This window comes from Monodelphis domestica, chromosome 6 (genome assembly GCF_027887165.1).
Source record: "Monodelphis domestica isolate mMonDom1 chromosome 6, mMonDom1.pri, whole genome shotgun sequence".
NCBI lineage: Eukaryota > Metazoa > Chordata > Mammalia > Didelphimorphia > Didelphidae > Monodelphis > Monodelphis domestica.
The window spans coordinates 105,645,732-105,664,863 of NC_077232.1; positions in this window are offsets into that span (position 1 = coordinate 105,645,732).

The window sequence follows — 19,132 nt, forward strand, 5'->3', positions numbered from 1 at the left end:
TCCTAACTAGTTACTCTCAACCTGATTTAGCCTTTCTGCAAAAAGACTTTACCAGGGTGTGACTGGTTTCATGCTACTTCTTGGAGCCATGGGTGAAAACTGGGTAGCAGGTGGACATCAAAGAAGGAAAGCAGGCCTGAAAGTGGCTTGGCAAGTCTTCACACCAAAGGTACTGGTCTTTCCGAATAGCCCCTATACCCCATATGCCTGTGCAATGGTTAAATGAATCTGTTGACATACCCCTAAAAGATTATGATTAAATAAAGGTCATTTTAGAAAACTGAACAAAGTAAAGGATCTAAAAAGAGAAAGTATCCAACTTAGCTGTGTTAAATGATTAGTGACAGTATAAATAGTAGAAAAAACAGTAGGTCTTAGATCAGAGAGCCAGAGCTAGTTGTATCTTTTACTGCATACTCTATGCCTATATGATTTAAATAAGTCATTTCCTTCTTTTGGTCTTCATTTCATGATCTGTAAAATAGGAGCATTTAAATACTAAGAAATCCATTATCTGAAGCATAAATAACTGTGTGGCATATAAGTTATAGTGAATATTTCAGCAATAGGCATGAAGTTGGACTATATCATAGTCGTACAACTAGAAAGGACTTTAGAAATAATCTAGTCACTTGCTAAACACTTTCCTCAAACCTAGTGATCATCCATGTTACCCACTTCCTGAGAGAAAGGGGTAGATTCCAAGTACAGATGAAATATATATTCTAGGACAAGGACAAGAGAGAAATATGATTTGTCTGACTGCATACTTACTACAAGTTTTTTTCCTTTTCTTTTCTCTTTTTCCCTCCCTGGAAATAAAGTAAGGAAGAGAAATAAATGCTTGTTTGTTAAGGGGAAAAAAGATTTAAAATGAATCATCTAGTTCAACCTCCTCATTTTACAGATGAGGATGCTAAGCCTCAGAGAATTTAAGTGACTAGTCCAAGATCACACAGATAATAAATAATAATTGAAATTAGTTTTAAAACCAGTTGTTCTAAATCTCTGTTTCTAAGGTACCTTTGGGCTCTAAAATTCTATGATTTTCTGTTTCTATGAAATAATAGGAAAGTTGGCACAGAGGCCTGGAGACTTGAATTCATCATAAGAGAAGCCTCAAGAAATGCCACCAATTATGCTATCATTTTTCCCCTTGTAAATAATTGCTTGTGACCAAGATTTCAGTACTACAGTCTTTCCTTGAGGCTGCTGGCATGATTTGCTTAGCTTCCTTCTTCTGTACTATTCAGCAGGTGACATTTTTATTGCCCACACTGTGCTCCAGAAGTAGATATTAAATTTGACGGATTTATGAAGACAATCCCACAACATGTTCTTGTTCTTTGCCCTGGTTCTTACTCACAGAATTTTATTCATCATGAAATTCCCTTGCCTTAAAACCCCAAAGTAATTCTTCTTGGTAGTTCTCTTAGCCTCAACATGATGTTATGTGTTGGAGGGTGCCCTCTTGGCACTGACATAGCACCAGTCTTGGTTGATACTTAACCTAAAGCCGATGTAAAGTGAACTCAGACTTGGATCAGAGTAGAGGAAGTCTCAGAAAAGCATCAAGAGATGATAAAAAAAATAAGTGACCATGGAAGGATGCAGTCTATGTTTGAATCTGATCTTCATTTCTGACCATGGGAAAATCCCCCACTCTTTTTAGGTCTGAATTTCCTTATTCTTTAAAAGGAAAGAGTAAGACTGGGTAACTCATACAATTACTTCCAACTCTCTATTTATATAGTGAAATATCAGTATGCATAAAATTAAAAGACTGTCTAAATATTCTGAACCTTACCAGTTGGTATATTCAGCCAAGATTAAGATAACCAGATAACTAGAAATCTATATAAGGGTATACAAAATTCAAAATTTCTGAGTGAATTGAGAAAAAGTGGCTGTTAGAAAAGAAATTAGAATGCAACCACAAATAAGCAAATTAATTATCCTTCTCTAAATATTTGAGGAAATACAAGATTTGAGAATATCCAAGTCAAACTAAACTCTCAAAGAAATCTAGGGAAAAAATGAAAGGTGCTTCTGTGATATAATAGAAATTCATGTAAGAAATGTAGACAAACTCATTCTTTAAAAACATCCTTATATTATTTTGTTTTATTTTCAGATCCGTAATCTCTCCTTCTCATCCATCCGTGCATCCCCACTTAGGAAGTAAGAAAAAACATAACCCTTGTTGCAACCATGTATAGTTAAGCAAAACACATTCCCTCATGAGCTATATCTAAAAGAAAAATATAACTGAATCAGTACTCTGATCCCATTATTTATCTAACAAGAAGCTAGTAGCATGCTTCACCTTGAGTGCCTTCAAACTGGAGCTGGGTATCAGGTTGATTAGAGTTCCTAATTCTGTTAAGGTTATATATTTTAATAATTTTACTCTAATTGTGTAATTCTTTCCACATGCTTCTAGTCACCTCATTCTATAACAGTTCATATTTCTTCCCAGGTTGCCATGAAACAACTCCCTTCATTATTTCTTATAGCATGGTAGTTTTCCATCATATACATGTATCATAACTTGTTCATCCATTCCTCAATGAATGAGTATCCCTTCAGTTTTTAATTCTTTGTCACCACAAAGAAAATCACTATTATCATTTTTACACATGAGATATTTTCCTTTTTCTTTGAATTATAGACTTAGTTGTGGCCTTACTAAGTCAAAGAGTATATACACAGTTTATTAGCTTTGAGGGCATAGTCCCAAATTGCTTTTCAGAATGGGTGGAACAATTCATAGTTCAAAAACAGTGTTTTAATATACTTGTTTTCCACAATCCAGCATATTATTTTCCATTTTTGTCAGCTTTGCCAATTTGATATGTTTAAGGTATGTTGAGAGCTATTTACATTTGTATTTCTCAAATTATTGATTTAAGGCACTTTTTATAAAGTTATTGTTAACTTGATATGTTCCTCTGAAAACTGTTTGCTTATTCATATCCTTTGAACTTTTATCAATAGGGGAATAGCTCTTTCATGATAACTTTGAAGCATTTCCCTATTTATTATAGAAATGAGACTAGCAATCACAATTCTACAAAGTTTTATACAGGTTCCATATCCAACTGTAGTACATGCAAAGTCTAGTGAGAATAAGTTCAGGAGGTAGGAATAGGATATAGAAAGATAGACAGAAATTTTCTAGCATTTCACATTTCAAAATCTTGTCTTGAATTTTAGAATATCAAGAAAAAGAGGAGGAAATTCTTCTTCTTGCCTGTTAGCTCACTGCTCCCAAAATTTAGGCAAGCACTATAATTTTAATAGAATTGATCTAAATAGGGCCTTTGGGGATGGCCTAAGAATTTAAACAATTCTTATTAGAGTTTTTATGGGAAATTGCATTTAGAGCTAACAAACTGGAGGGACATGAGCTGTCTGTCAGATTTTCTGTAAAACAGTCACTGCTCACCAACTGGCAGAACAAGGAGAAAGCAATCTCTCTTATCTTCAATTCATTCTACACATAAATACCAAATTAATATTCCCAAGACACAAGTCTGACCACATTACACCTCTTATTAAAAATCTCTAATGGATCCCTAGTTTTGTTAGTATAAAATACAAATACTTTATCCTGGCACTTTTGAAATCTGGTTACTTTATACCTCTACAAATATGTCCTTTTACCCTCCTTTGAGGACTTCTAGGTGAATTGATCTAGCAGTTGTTCATCCAAATACATGTGTCATCTCATCTTTGTGTATTTGTCTTATCCCCGGAATTCACTCCCTTCTCATTTCTCATTCCTTCAGTATTCACTTGAGGTGCCACTTCCTACATGAAGCCTATCTTGATGTGTTCAATTTCTCCTTCTTTCAATTACGTTGTATTTACTCATTTGTCTACTTGTATTGTCACATCCAACTAAATATCTTGCTAGAAATGCAAATGTAAAACCCAAAAGGATGTTGCCCTTTAAGGAAAGTTCTTAGAGACTAAATAACTATTCAATAGAATTAAATATAAATATAGGGAAACAGATTTCAGCTTGAAATAGTAGAATCTGTGAGATGGAATGGACTTTAGAAACATCTGATTCAACTGAAATATGAACACCAATCCCCATCTATGATCGCTGACAAATAGGTAACCAACCTCAAATCAAATATGTTTAGAGAGAAGAAACCTAATACCTACCAAAGTAGTTCATTCTACATGGAATGGTTCTATTTGTTAGAAAATGTCTTATTTTGTTTTTGTTTTTTTTTCTTTCACTAAGATGAAATAACACAATCTAACAATTAAATCTAACCAAAAATTGAAATGGAATATATATATGCAAATAAAAGAAGAAATCTTACACAGAACTCTCTCTTGGGTTCTGGAATTTCTATTAAGAATCCCAAACATTGCAGGAGCAAAATGTTCAGAGAACACAGACTCTGTTAATAAAGAGAGAGAAGAGAAATAAAGACAGGCTAATAAATAGATGGATAGATGGTTAAATAAATGAACAGGTGATTGATAGATTAGTAGATATATGAGAGAGAGAGAGAGAGAGAGAGAGAGAGAGAGAGAGAGAGAGAGAGAGAGAGAGAGAGAGAGAGAGAGAGAGAGAGAGACAATGGCCAAGGTTGATCAGCAGAGCTAGGAGTTTTATCTAGTTTAGGGGAAATGACAGAAAGATACCAATGTTTAAACCAAAGGCCTAAAACTAGACTGTTAAGTACAGTGGCAATGAAGGCAAAACTCCCTGGAAAACCATGAATTTCTATTTCTAAACACAACAGGGTCACAAGAACCCAAGAAAGTTAGAACAAGGCACAAATTGCAAACTGTTAAGAAATAGTCTTAGAAACAGAAGTAGAAAATGATACTCTTTTGTGTTTCTAAACTATAGAGGTGGAACTCAATGCTTGATTTTTAAGTTGACATCTTCCACATAAAAGTTACATCTTTTATATATAGCATCACTCAGTACAGCAATCAACCAAATAACTACCATTATGAGTTTAATATGACCCCATGTCTTACATTTCTCCTACTGTATCTTAGATTTTAATGCCTCACTAGTCATTTACTTACATTTGTTGGAACAAATGAAACTAAGTCTGTTTTACGTAATCTCATTGTCTTCCTCCAGTGAATTTCTGCAATTTTATCTTATTTCTAAAAGGAGGTGAATGAATGAAGGTTAAAAGAATTCCATTTCTCCTGTTAAGAGAAAATGATTGTCTTCAAGCTTTAAAAAATAGAATAAGGAATCAATTATTTTCAGCAGTCAATGAGAATATATAAGCAGAAATGATCAGATTGAAGCACAATACTGTTTATAAATGAAGTTTTCAATTATATATCTGTTTGAAGGGATTGGATGATATAGTTATCCATTCTATCTGCATCTGAAAATTCATAATTTATACTTGGTCTTTTGTCTTCCTTGAAAATTTTGGGCACTTTTTAAAAGGACATAAAATAAGGTAGCAAATTTAAAGAACCTAATGTTCTGAGGTCAAAACAAGAAGACAGGGTTATTTTATATGCACATTTTTAATAACCAGCATAATCCTATAGATACTTTCATTTTGGGAAGTTTAGCATTTACTTATGTACTTGAATTTCCTAAGTAGGTTATCAATCAATAAATCAAATTTAAAGTCATGGGTAGGGTAAGATCAGTTTTTAATTCTACATTTTCATCATAATGATATCCAGTTATCAACTCTATTGATGTAGAATTGATAAAATGTATCTACATGGACTCTTTAGCCAATAGTCTACATAGTTTCCCATCCTAACCATTCAGAGTAGCAGGGTATCTTAATGGCTACCAACTCCAACCCTCTTATTTTCTAGATGAAGAAACTGAGCCCAAGATTAAATTATTTGACCAAAGTCACAGAAATGGAATTTGAATCCTGGCCTTGAGACTCACTTCAGCACTCTTATAAACTAAACCTTGTTCTTCCTCTGGAGCTACTATCAAGCTTCAAAATCAAAAGATTCCCTTTGGCATAAGGGGGAATGGTAATGTCAAGGTCAAATATGAGTCTATGAAGAGGACAGAATAATTTATCCTTTGATTAATTCCATTCAATTCACCAAGTCTTTAGGAAGTTCTCCTTCTAACCTAAGCTTTCTGGAAGATGTTGAGGATAATGAATTTGTAATCTCATCAACATTCCCTCTTGTGGTGATCCAGGTCATAGTCCATCTATACCTGGCCATTCTGTGCAACTCTTGTCCTTATCTTTTCATAATTTCACCCTATGGAGTACATCTAATGGGATAGGGGCTTTCCTCAATTTCTCCTGACATTTTGGAAATGGAAAACTCTCCATGTCAGTCTGACCCACTAAGTTCTTATCACATTACCAGTATACTTTCTATTCTTATTATATCCCTAATGACATCTTTTATTTCTACCCTTCTCTGATATTTATTATTGACTATATGTTGCAAGTTGCTCATTCCCATCATAATAATATTACTACTATTAATAATAATTCACATTTATATACTGCTTTAAGGTTTACAAAACATTTTATAGATATCATCTCATTCAATCCTCATTCTTTGAAGAAGCTATTTCTGTGCATATTTTCTTTATTTATGCATTTATTTATTTGCTTTTGTGTGTTTATTTGTTTGTTTGTTTATTTTAAGGCCCTTATATTCTATCTTAGAATTTATACTAAGTATTGGCTCCAAGGCAGAAGAGCTATATGGACCTACAATTGGAGTTAAGTGACTTACCCAGGAACACCCAACTAGAAAGTGCCTGAGACCAGATTTGAACCCAGGATATCCAGTCTCTAGGCCTAGCTGTCTATCCCTACAAGCTGCCTAGCTGCTCCTACTATGGCCATTTTTAAAATGAGGAATGGAACAAAGAGGTTCAGATTTTTAATTTATGGCAAATAATGGCAAGATTTTTAATTTAGACCTTTCTAACTGAGTCCAGTGCTCTCTATACTGGGCCACTTAGCTGGCACCATGTAACTCTCTATTGCCTTCTGTGTGATATTCATTTTTAATTCTTTCAAAATTATTGTTCTCCAAGTTGTTAAGCTATAAAAGAAATCCCAACTGACTGCTGGTACTACAAATAAGATCTTCTATTTCTCAGAAAAGTGTGGGGTCATTAAATGAACTTGGGAAACTTGAGAAGGGATTCCAGCCTGCTCTCCTCTGTGTAACTTTAGGCACGTAGTCTGATGTCTGACACGTGGAGCTAATTCTGGGATCTCAAAGGCTTTGCTCAAAAGTATAAGGTCTAATAGATTCGACCAGACTAGGTCTTGGCAACAGACTGAATCTACATCTGAGAACAAGACCTGGTAACTAGAAAGGTTTGTCACCAGTAGGCTGGCCACACATTGAGAGATTCTTCGCCTATAGAAACCCTTGAAACAAAGGTGCTGGCATTGCAAATACAAAATAAAAATCTCTGTGCTCCAGAAATTTACTCTGGTCTGCTGGACTACTTAAAAGGGTGAATCTTCTAGTCGAATTATGCAACTACATATACCTTCCTTGAGAATAGTTCCTGGCTAAATTGTACTTAGGATACATGTATTTCTTTCTGATTTGCATAATATATCTAACACATTAGTTTAAATATTTGGACTCAAATAACGCCAGGCAAGTCCTCAGATCACCAAGCATAATCTTCCTTATTGTTTTACTTAAATAGCTTGAAGAGTTGTTTTCCTCCATTGACTGGGCAAACCAATAAACTGATCAAATTGTTTACGTAAAGAGAGCAATAAAGGTCAGATTACCTCTTCTCCATTCCATTTCATCAGCAAGTATTTATTAAGCACTTACTATTTACCAGGCACTTTGATTATGACTGGGAATAGAAATAGAAACAAAGCAGAAAGGCCATCTCTGCCTCAGAGAACTGGCAATATTATAATGGAGAGAAAATTCTACAGTAAAGAAGCAATAAAAGGAGAGAGGCAGAAGGGATGTCCAGGGATGTGGTGAAGAAATGTTTGAAAGTAAGAAATATAAAGATAACCTGAGTACCTTCCTTTAAATGAAGGTTCTGGGAGGACCAAAAAATCATAGCCCATAGTAGAAGCTCCATAAATGTTATTATCATTATTAATCATAAAAATTGGTAACAAAAGTGGTGTTTATTTTCAATATGAAAAGACCAAAACCAAAGAGAAGTTCCTTAGTAAGGAGCTATAGAAGTGAAGTAAGCTTCTGGAATGAGGCTACTGTGGTATGATGAAGACAGGCAGGAGAGAAGGAAAGGGAATAAGTATTTTATGCAGCATTTTCTCGGTGCTAGCCACTATGCTAAGTGCTCTACGAAAATTATCCCATTTTATTCTCATAAGAACTCTGACTCCCTTTCATAATAGAAAATGACTACCAGGGGAAGCTAAGTGGTTTAGCCTCTGAAGTCAAGAAAACTCATATTCCTGAGTTCACATCTTGATTCATACATTTAATCTGTATGCCCTGGGCAAGTCACTTAACTCTGCCTCAGTTTCCTCATCTTTAAAATGAGCTACAGAGGAAATGGTTGCACACTCTAGTATCTTTGCTAAGAAAATCCCAAATAAGGTCACAAAGAATCAGATATGACTGAAACAAATGAACAACAATAATCTCATGATACTTCAAATGCCTAGGGCAGAGGTAGGATGAGCTGGTGGAAATATCACTTCACTTTGAGTCTTAAGATATCTGAATCAAAATCCTGGTTCATTTGCTGGCTAAATGACCTTGGAAAAATCCCTTAACCTGTCTAAGCTTCACCTGCATCTATAAAATGAGGATTCTAAGAGTATCTACAGGGTTACTGTGAACCTCAAATAAGATAGTGAACCCCCAAATATTTGTAAACCCAAAAGGCATATAAATGTCAAATACTAGCTCTAGGAGCTAGTCCAAAGTCAAGTGCAAAGGATAGAAATGGAAATTACACTCACTAGACTGATTCAGTTTTGGCTCTACTGCTCTTATAAAGAAACCTCAAACTGAGGTGTGAAAATTAAGTTCTTTCTTGGCTACCCCAAGGAGGGCATATAGTTATAGTCTAATGCAATCTCTGGCACTGTGGTTTTAAGTTAAATGTTCTCCAAAAGGAAAGAAAGGGAAATAAAGTGCATTTTATTTTTCTCTTCCCCCTTACAAATCAAAGAAAATCATGCTCACATATATATATATATATATATTATATATTAACACATTATGTGAATAGCTCCAAATCTGTCCAGACATTTTGAAAAGCATTAGGGATAATGCTAATAAAATCATTGAAATATCCCTATCCTTTAAAGACTAGAGATCTCATTGCTAGGAATATGGCTCTAGGAGGTTACAAAGAGAAAGAAAAGACCCATCTATTAAAAAATTATTTATAGCAGCATTGGGGAATGTCTAAACAAGTCATGCTATATGAATATTATAGCATTAAAGTACTATTGTACTTTCATTTGCTACTGATGAGGGAGAGAAAATGCAATGTGCACAAGTAGGATAAGTGACTGATGGATAGAGAATGTCAATACTGCTCAACCCTGGTTAATTTTCCAGATAGGAACATGGGAGAGAAGAACTAAACCTTCTCCCCTCCCCCTGTCCATCCCCTTTCTGTTATCACCTAGAAGAAGAAAAATCAAGAGGAGTGAAGGAAACAAGAAGTCAATGGACCTGGAATTACTTTAAGAAAAAGATGAACATTACTTAATAATAAGAGGATGCCATTCTTCTTAATATAGACTTAAGATTTTTCTCTTTAAATTCCAGGGCAATTGGTTTTTTGTCCTTTCCTTTTATTTTCTAGGAGTTAGTTATGCTGAATATTCCTGTAATTCAGTAAATTCAGAGCTCACAGACTAAAGATGTGCTTTCCCTTCCTTCATGAATGGGCAAAAACTGGCCTTTTTGCTCCATACTATAGGAACACTGGAAAAAAATAATCAGAACATGAACTCTGGACTTAGAGATCCCAATTCCAAAGCTATTCCTATTCCTAATTTACCTCTGAGCTTCAGTTTCCCCATCTTGAAAAATGATAATGCATATTCACATAAATTCTAGAGTACAACATACATTTCACTTGATTAGACATGTAGACCTCTGTATTTGGATAAATTATTTTATCATTCCAGGAGAATGTAAACTCCTTCAGGTTGCATCCTGTGGTTTTTGTTGTTGTTTTAAGATTAGTATTTTTTCTTTTCTTTTTGAAGTGCCTTATTTGAAGTAGGTGGTTTAATAAATGAAAAACTAAACTAAAGATATTTCAGAAGATGATATTTCTTTAATTCTCTATTTCAATTTAATAAGCATTTGTTATATACCTATCATATGCTTGTCCCTGGGGGAGATAACAAAATTTTGAACACAATTTCTGTTCTCCTCTAGTGCCCTATGAAGTCGCATAAAGGGTATAATAAGGTGATGGGCCAGGAATGAACCAGGGATGACAAGCAAAAAAACTGAGAACCTGAGTACTAGCTGATACCCTCAAAGTTATTAAATGATCTATAAGGTCCCCAAAGGACTGAATAAATGTGTGTGCCACAGAACATTTCTGGAGGTACATGGGTCAGAATAGTACAAACTAAGAAGGCTTTAAGAGTTTGTGGTCTGTACTGATGGACAAATAAAATCACAAATCCATTTAAATATTTATCTTATATTTGGCCTGTATATCATCAAAGATGAGCATGCAAAATGCTATGTGTCAGACATGGGCCTTGAATTCAAGTGTTCCTGATTGTGAGACTGGCGATCTTTCTATTGTTCGTGATACTTCTAACACATAAAATATAGCCCAGATATCAGCAGAGGAGACTTTTGGAAAGTGTGTTTTCCCAGCAGGAAAGAGACTGAAGGATCATGGGAGGAGACAGCCTGGGAACTTTGGAGTTATATAGAAACGGCAGCCATTCAAACATTTGCCAGTGGTGGGAAGCCAATTTTAAGTGAAGGAACAACTACCCAGGTTACACTGCAAGATCTACTATAATTTCCATCAACTGGAGCCCTGTCTGATTTAGTGTTATGCTCAATAACAGATCTGCCTGAACAGAACTTGGTGTTTGCCTGAATGTGTCAGCTTAGAAATGCTGCTGGGACCTGATGAATTTATTTACTTTCTATGTCTTCCCCTCTGCTACCCCTTCCTTCCTTACCTCATCACTATCTAGGGAATCAGCATCGTTTACTCTTATGGAGTTTCTTGCTCTTTAAAAGGTTTGTTTCTTGGCTCTTTTATCTTATATTGAACTTTGTTTCCAGAAAAGATGAACTGACTTTTATTATATTCTGAGCAGGTGTTTCCCATCGAGATATGGTCAAGAAGATGAAATGAGTTGGGTAGTTGATATTTTTTCAGAGAATATTATACAGCAGAGAGTCTCTGTTCAGTGGAAAGGAGAGGGAGAAAAAAAATCTTCTTTAGTCTGGAGAATTTGAGCCTATTGAATTCAATGAATATTCAATAGAGCTAATTCCCTGAAATGAGGAGAGTGGGAGAAAATAGACAAAAGTAAACCCATGAGAACTGACCTGGACTTTAAAGAGAAAAATTGTGAACCTATATTAAACTATCCAGCAAGAAAAAGAGGGGCTTCAGAAATAAGAGAAGTGAAATGGAGAAATAGTGTTTCAAGACTAGAAAGAGTCTTGACCAGCAACAACAAAAATAGCTAATATTTTTTGGTGTTTTCAAGTTTAAAAAGTAGTTAACACACATGATCTCACTGATTCTCACAATAGCCCTGTTAAGTAAATGTTCCAGCTATCTTCATTTCACAGATGAGGATGATCACAGAGATCAAGGTTAAAAGATGTGAAAACTTGCCCAAAGGTAAAACTAGTGGGTACCTATAGAGGACTTCAATCTTAGGTCTTCCTCACTCCAAGTTCAGCACTCTCTCTACCATGAAACATTTTTGTTATTGTTATTCGATTGTTTTCAGTCAAGTCTGACTCTTCATGATGCCATTTGGAATGCTCTTGGCAGAGTGGTTTGTGATTAATTTCTCCAGTTCATTTAACAAATAAAGAAACCGAGGCAAACAAGGTTTAAGTAACATGCCCAGTGTCACTCACCAAGTAACCTAGATTGATCTGAACTCAGAAAGATGTTTTCCTGCCTCTATTGACTATGCCATCCAGCTGCCTTATTCTATAACTTCAGTATTTTCTTAATGCCTTATAAACTACTTTGAGCTCTAAGCCACAGGAAGGCTTATCTTTAAACATTGTATCCCAACCAGTGCCTGTGAAAATGTTTAACATGTAGCATGAACTTAATGTATTGTTAAGTTGAATTAAATTAAATCCAATTTAGTAGTCAACAGAGAACCAATGAGGTGTTTTGAGCAAATAAATGATGTTGCCATGTCTATGCATAAGGAAAATTGAACAGACAACAATATGAAATATATATGAAAGGGAGAAAGAATGAAAGCAATGTGAATAGAATAAAGAACAATTTTAAGAGCTATCAAGAGGAAACCTAGGTGGCTGCCAGCCCTGAAGAGGTCTTGGGTTCAAATGTGACTTCAGACACTTCCTAGCTATGTGACCCTGAGCAAGTCAATTAACCTTGATTGCCCGTTAGTGCAATTCTGCCTTGGAACTGATCCTTACTGATTCTACCACAGAAGATAAGCATTAAAAATGAGAGAGAGGGATCACTAAGATACCTTCTGCAAACTTTCCTTACTGACTGGATGTGCAAAGTGGAGGGAAAAAAACCAAGAATAACATTAAGACTTTGAACTTGTTAAGCTGGGTAAATAATGGTAATGCTGGTGGAACTAAGTCAGGAGGAGGAGTAGGTTTGGGGAGAAATATAAGCTAGATTTTTTCCCTACTGAGTTTCAGGTTCAGTGATTTGTTTCTTATTAGATTTCTGTGTCTATTTACCTCTGCTAGAGATAGTTCACTAAGTAATCCTGACATTTTCTTTCATTTTTATTTAATTAATTAGTAATATTTTCCTGCATTTACATGATTCATTTTTCTTTCTCTCCCCTTCTCACTCTCCACTCCTGGAGTCAATGAGCAATTCTGCTGGGTTTTACATGTATTACTGTTCAACACCTATTTCCATATTATTAACAATATTTGCTAGTCTTGACATTTTAATAATTTGCTTTGGTTGATAAGGCATCAGTAAGTATAAATATATAATAAATACTTTTCATGTTAACTGACTAGTCCTATCCTGACACACTCTCCAAGGCCCCACTGCTCCCTGGCATCAGCTTCTTAAAAGGAGAAACTTAGGAGATGGTAGGGGGACATCTCTTTCCATTTCAATTCTATTTCAGTGTCAGCAAATGACTCAGTACCACAGAGAATCTTTTCTTATTAGAAATGTACAAAGAAAATAAAAAATAAAAAAATCCCAAAAAGATGCTGCTGGACAAGCATTAGAGTCCCTCCCCATCCCCATGAGAAGGTTTTCAATATGCTAATGCATTATAGTTTCATAAATAGAACTAGAAAAATTTAAAACACATGGGACATGCTGCTCTTGAGTGTTGCCATTTTAAATTCCTCATGAATATTTCTATGCCTCAAAGAGAAATAATATCTCGTGCCATGAAGGAGAAGACAGAATTGATCATCTATTACAAAGAACAAGTGGCAAAGGTGACTTTCAAAGTGAGTTTGGAGGTTTCCAAGGTAGCACTGAAACTATCAAATAGTATATAGCATAGATGCTGCTGCAACAGGCAAAATAATATAGAGAAAGATGGCTTGCTAAATAATGCTCACTTTTAATTATGAGACTATTTTCTGGCTTTAATATTCCTACAAAATTTATTTCCCGATAAAATATAAAGCATCTGTCTTTTAACATATTGCCTGAGGTGTTACTTCCCAGGTATATGATCCTTGAGCTAAGCTGAGTAGAGCTGGGAGATCTCTTTAAAAGACAGGGATTCTATGGATTGGTGTCAGAGCTTTTATGGAATTGCACAGATGTGACAGCATGGTTTGGCCTCAGAACGAGCTAAAGGCCCTGATAAATACAGCAAGACTTCTTTACTTTCCAAGTTCAGGCTAATTTCCAAGTCTTGTCATTCACTCTCCCTAAATTCTCTCAGCAGTTTCAACTCCATGTTCAAAGAATTAGAGAAATCATAGATGAGCATTAGACATAATGACTTCCCTGCCTTCCTAGAACTCCTGCCAATTTTTACTACCCACTTCTCTCTCTACCTCCTCTTATATTTGATCCCCACAACAGTTCTGGAAATGATTTTTGAAAAAAAAAAAAAGAAGAAGAATCAAAGTCTATTGGTTTAACACAATAAAAATCCAAGCAGCTTATGTACTCTGTGGGGACTTTGATTTTTCTACCACGTAGGATAGTATCTAAAATTACAATGTAGATAACCTTACTAAAATTGATTTGATAAGCTCCAGACCAAATCTGCCCTTTTTCTGAGAGCTTCTAAATGCAAGTCCAAGTGGGAACAAAGAGCAAATATTCTATAATCTAGAATGTCAACTGATTTCTTCTTTATGAGACTGGCCCCAATTATATACCAGAAAAATAGTATTTTAAAGGAATAGAAAAATATATACAAAAAATAAATGCTATAATTAAGAGAACATGAAAATGAAATCAGAAATAATACAGTTTCATAAGAATGAATAGAACTAATTGTAATTACCAAAGAAAATAATCCCAGTACCATATGGATTTACATGTGAATCCTATCATATTTTGAAAGAACAATGAATATCTGAACTACACAAATTATTTTTAAATAGAGAAATAAAATACTCTACCAAAGCCCTTTTATGATGTAAATACAGTCTTAATACCTAAACTAGTCAAGTACAGTGCAAAGAAATAAAACTATAGATCAAAATCATTGACAAATATTAAATGCAAAGGAAACCTTGCATATAATTTGATAAATGTTAATTGAATTGAATGGAGCTAGAGAGGAGGAAAAAGTTGAACTGTGTAAACTGCAAAAAGGTTCAACATTATATAGCATTTATTAAGCACTGGCATAATATTTTATTCAGACCAATAATGAATCACATGAATGAAAACTAGAGCAATAATGATGTGAAAGTTTGGATGAAGTTTCAGGTGATGATTAAATTGAAAAGAAATAAATATAACAATTTCTTCATACCAAGTAAGATTTTTTGGTTCATACTCTTGAACTCAGCCTCTTAACCTATAAGAACAGGAGTTCTCAGCTTTATAAAAAATATACAAAGAAGAACCCAAAGAGCCAAGATCTTAAGGCTGTTTATCTCAGGAAGGCCTGAGCTATAGTCCCATATCTGATAATAGTAACTATGGGATTATGGGTAACTCAATCTTTCATTGCCCTTGGGCAACTCTTTACAACTGTAAATTGTAGAAAATTTGCCAAATGTAATGGGATCAAATAATTTCCACTCTTAAAGTTCCCTACAGAGATAATAACATAGTTTAAAATTTTTAAATGGCATGACATTGCTCACATTTCAATTTTAAATGAATTGCTTACAATTCCTGCAGAAAGCAAAGAATCCCTGTAAACAAATGTCCTCAAATAGCTCTATCATATGCATCCCTGACTCAAAAAAAAAAGCAGTTTAAAATAATAATGAAGAATGCAACAACATGGAATAGTGAAAAGAGTCCCAGTTTTGGGATTGGATCTTGGGTTCAAATTTGGTCCTGTAAATTATTAAAATCATGACTTCAGGCAAATCATTTCTCTTATCTAGATGTCCTCTGAAAAATGAGGGATGGGGGTAAAACTGGATAATATCTAAGTGTAGATAATTTACAACTCTAAATCTATGATCCTTTTCATCCTATGGAAGGAAAATTGCAGGGGTGGGGGAAGGAAGATTAGTATCATTTTCCTATTGAGATTTAATGATTTCATCTGAAGCAAAAAGTAGATTTCACAAACATTTTCCTTTCCTGTCTTTTTATAGATACAATCAACACTATTTTCACAGAAAGACTAAATAGATTCCATGGTAACCATCTTATTCTGCAAACACACAAATCAATATACCTGAGTAATGTAACTCAAGACCTTTTCATTCTATTTGATTGGATTTTGAGATTTAAAACCATTTTCAATTATTTCTTTGCAAATTAAGGGCAATGTCAATAGTCTTTTAGCTAGATGTAAGTCACAGGATGAGGAAAGTAGAAAAACAATATAGAGAGAAGATGGCAATTATTTACCCCCAGAAGTATCTCACTCTTTCAATGCTAACTAGTTAATCCTCCTTATTATTCGAAGTAGCTCTCACCTTAGTGGTGTACAACAAAAACATCAGTTTATTCCTGAAAGAGGGTCCAATAGGGTTATTAGATTATTCAACCAAAATAGCAATTAATTAGATACATAATGAAAATAGACGAATGGAGTCATTCAATTGAATCTGAGCTCATTTAACACAGAAGTAGAAAACTGCTTCAGATTTTTAAACTTTATTTTTCCACTTTAAGAATTTGCTTTTAACAAACCCATTCAAGAAAATAAACATTTTTGAGCCAGTCATGGTATAGAGACTGATGTTGGTGTGGTGATGATTGATGGACCTCTGAAATTTAGGAGTTTTAAGTAGCAGTTGGGTTAAAGCTGATCAGGTTTCCACAATGGAACTATACAGTGAGCCTGTGGACTGAAGTGGTACCAAACACTAGTAATACCTAAACTAATCCAATTTAAAAATGGACTGGTTCAAAGCTTCCCTGACAATTAGAAATAGGGTCAAGTTCATGAGAATCAATTAGATTCTGAGAGAGGTGAAGAGAAAAAGAGGGAGGGAAAGAGGAAGAGAAGAAAGGAAGGAAGGAAGGAAGGAAGGAAGGAAGGAAGGAAGGAAGGAAGGAAGGAAGGAAGGAAGGAAGGAAGGAAGGAAGGAAGGAAGGAAGGAAGGAAGGAAGGAAGGAAGGAAGGAAGGAAGGAAGGAAGGAAGGAAGGAAGGAAGGAAGGAGGAAAAGGAAGGAAGGAAGGAAGGAAGGAAGGAAGGAGGAAAAGGAAGGAAGGAAGTAGAGGAGTGAGGGAGGGAAGAAAGGAAGGAGGAGGGAGGGAAGGAGGGATGGAAGAAAAGAAGGAGGGAAGGAGAGAAGGAAGGAGGGAGGGAAGGAGGAAGGGAAGGAGCAAAGGAAGGATGGAGGGAGAGAAGGAGTGGGAGGAAGGGAAGAAAGGAAGGAAGGAGGAAGGGAGGGAAGAAAGGAGGAAAGGAGGGAAGAAAGGAGGAAAGGATGGAGGGATAAAAGGAAGGAGGGAAGGAGGGAGGGAAGGAATGAGAGAAAGAGGGAGGGAGAAAAGGAAGGAGGGAAGGAAGAAAGGAAGGAGGGAGAGAGGAAGGATTTATAATTTTAAGTAAATACTAAGTAACTTTTTTATTCTCAAAGCAATTTTAAACCCTGGTAGTTCCTTCTTTGGTCTAATGAAAAAAGCCTAGATTTTGAGTCAGAAGATTTAGATAAAAAACAGCTCGATATGACTTCTCTCATTCCTATTATCCTTCTGAGTCTTAATTTAATCATCTGCATTTAGGAATAGAGACCAGAGATGAGGAACCCTCTTGACCAATGCAGGTTAAGAACCCCTGGTTCAGTTTATTGTCTTACAGAGCTGTCTAGATCACTAAGAGGTCAAATGACTTGTGAGGAATTACACAGCCACTATGTGTCAGACAAGATTTGAACCCTTATCTCCCACACTGTTTTTCTTTATATGAGGGTTGAGGGGGCGAAGTAATCTTTTAGTGAGTGGTAAGAGTCAAATGAGGGAACCCTTTGTGATCAGAGTACAACACAAATGGAAACTATTATACTTAATACTAAATAAGTGTGAAAATGAATGTGGAATTAGTTTAATATAATACTAATCATTTAGAAATGAAAAATGGCATATGCATGACCAAATGTGGGCAATTTCTTTTCGCCCAGATAATACTAGCATTGTCAGTGGCTAATAAGACTGAATGTTGGAAAAAACTCACCTAAATCCAATCCCCTCATCTGAGACTCTGGAAGAAATGCTTCACTCCATATCACACAGGAAGTAAAGAGTAGAGCTGGAAATGAAAGCCAAGCCTATTCTGACTTGTTTGGCCTTCTCTTTAGGTCTCATTTATAAATAAAGAAGCTTAAAAGGCCCTGGATCTAATTCCTGAAGGAAGCCAGGTTTCTAAAAGAGGTTGGGAGAGAACCTGTTTGTATGCCTGAAAATGTTTTGAAATCTCTACTTTTGTGCAAATCGCAAGCATTCTAATTATGTGAAAAACTATCTTGGTCTTTCACCAGCTCAGCAGAAATCAAGTCTAATCTCTATCTGCCTGAGAATCTCAACAACATTCCCAAGTGGCCTAGGCTTTGCTTGAAGAACTCAAATTAGAGAGAACCATTGCCATCAGAAATTTACCTCTTGGTTAGTTCTCAGGGTTAGGAAGTTCTTCCTTATGTTGAGCTGGAATCTACTTCTTGGAAACTCCCACCTATTTAACCTAGTTATGTCACTCAAGGACAGAGCAGATTGTGTCATTCTTTTTCCACATCACAGTCCTTCAACCACTTGAAGGCAGCTATCACATACCTCATCTCTTCCTTAACAATTTCTTTAGTCCTTGTATAGGACAATATGTCCTTCACATAGAAGAATTGTCTTATTGCCTTTGATAGAATCCATCTATCTGTACCAAGCAGAGCTGAAAAATTGGTTGAATAACTAGTTATCTTTCCTCAAATGTGTACTTGTAAAGCTTTGAACTATAAAAATTATTTTCATAGCTCAAGCTCAAGCTCCAACTTTAGCTGGGCAATTTACCATCTGCTGAAAGCCTTGTCTCCAAACAGTTCTCTACCTCTGAGGGTTACTTCCTAGGACAGGCTAACTACTGTTGTTCTTGCTCAAATGACAGGTAATTAGAGATATAAAGTGAATGTCTATGAAGAATTCCATTTGCTTTCTTTTTATTATCGTCCTGTTGCAGAGGGCTTCAGGTGAACCCCCAGGATTCGGGAAAGTACCCTTTGCAAGAACGCAAGACTCTAAAACTTAGCTTAAAAATAAAAAAAAGAAATTTATTAATTTAGAAGGTAATGTTGAATCCGTCCTTGAGGACAGCATAGGTGAAAAACTGCCTCCTGGAGGACATCAATTCTGGGGTC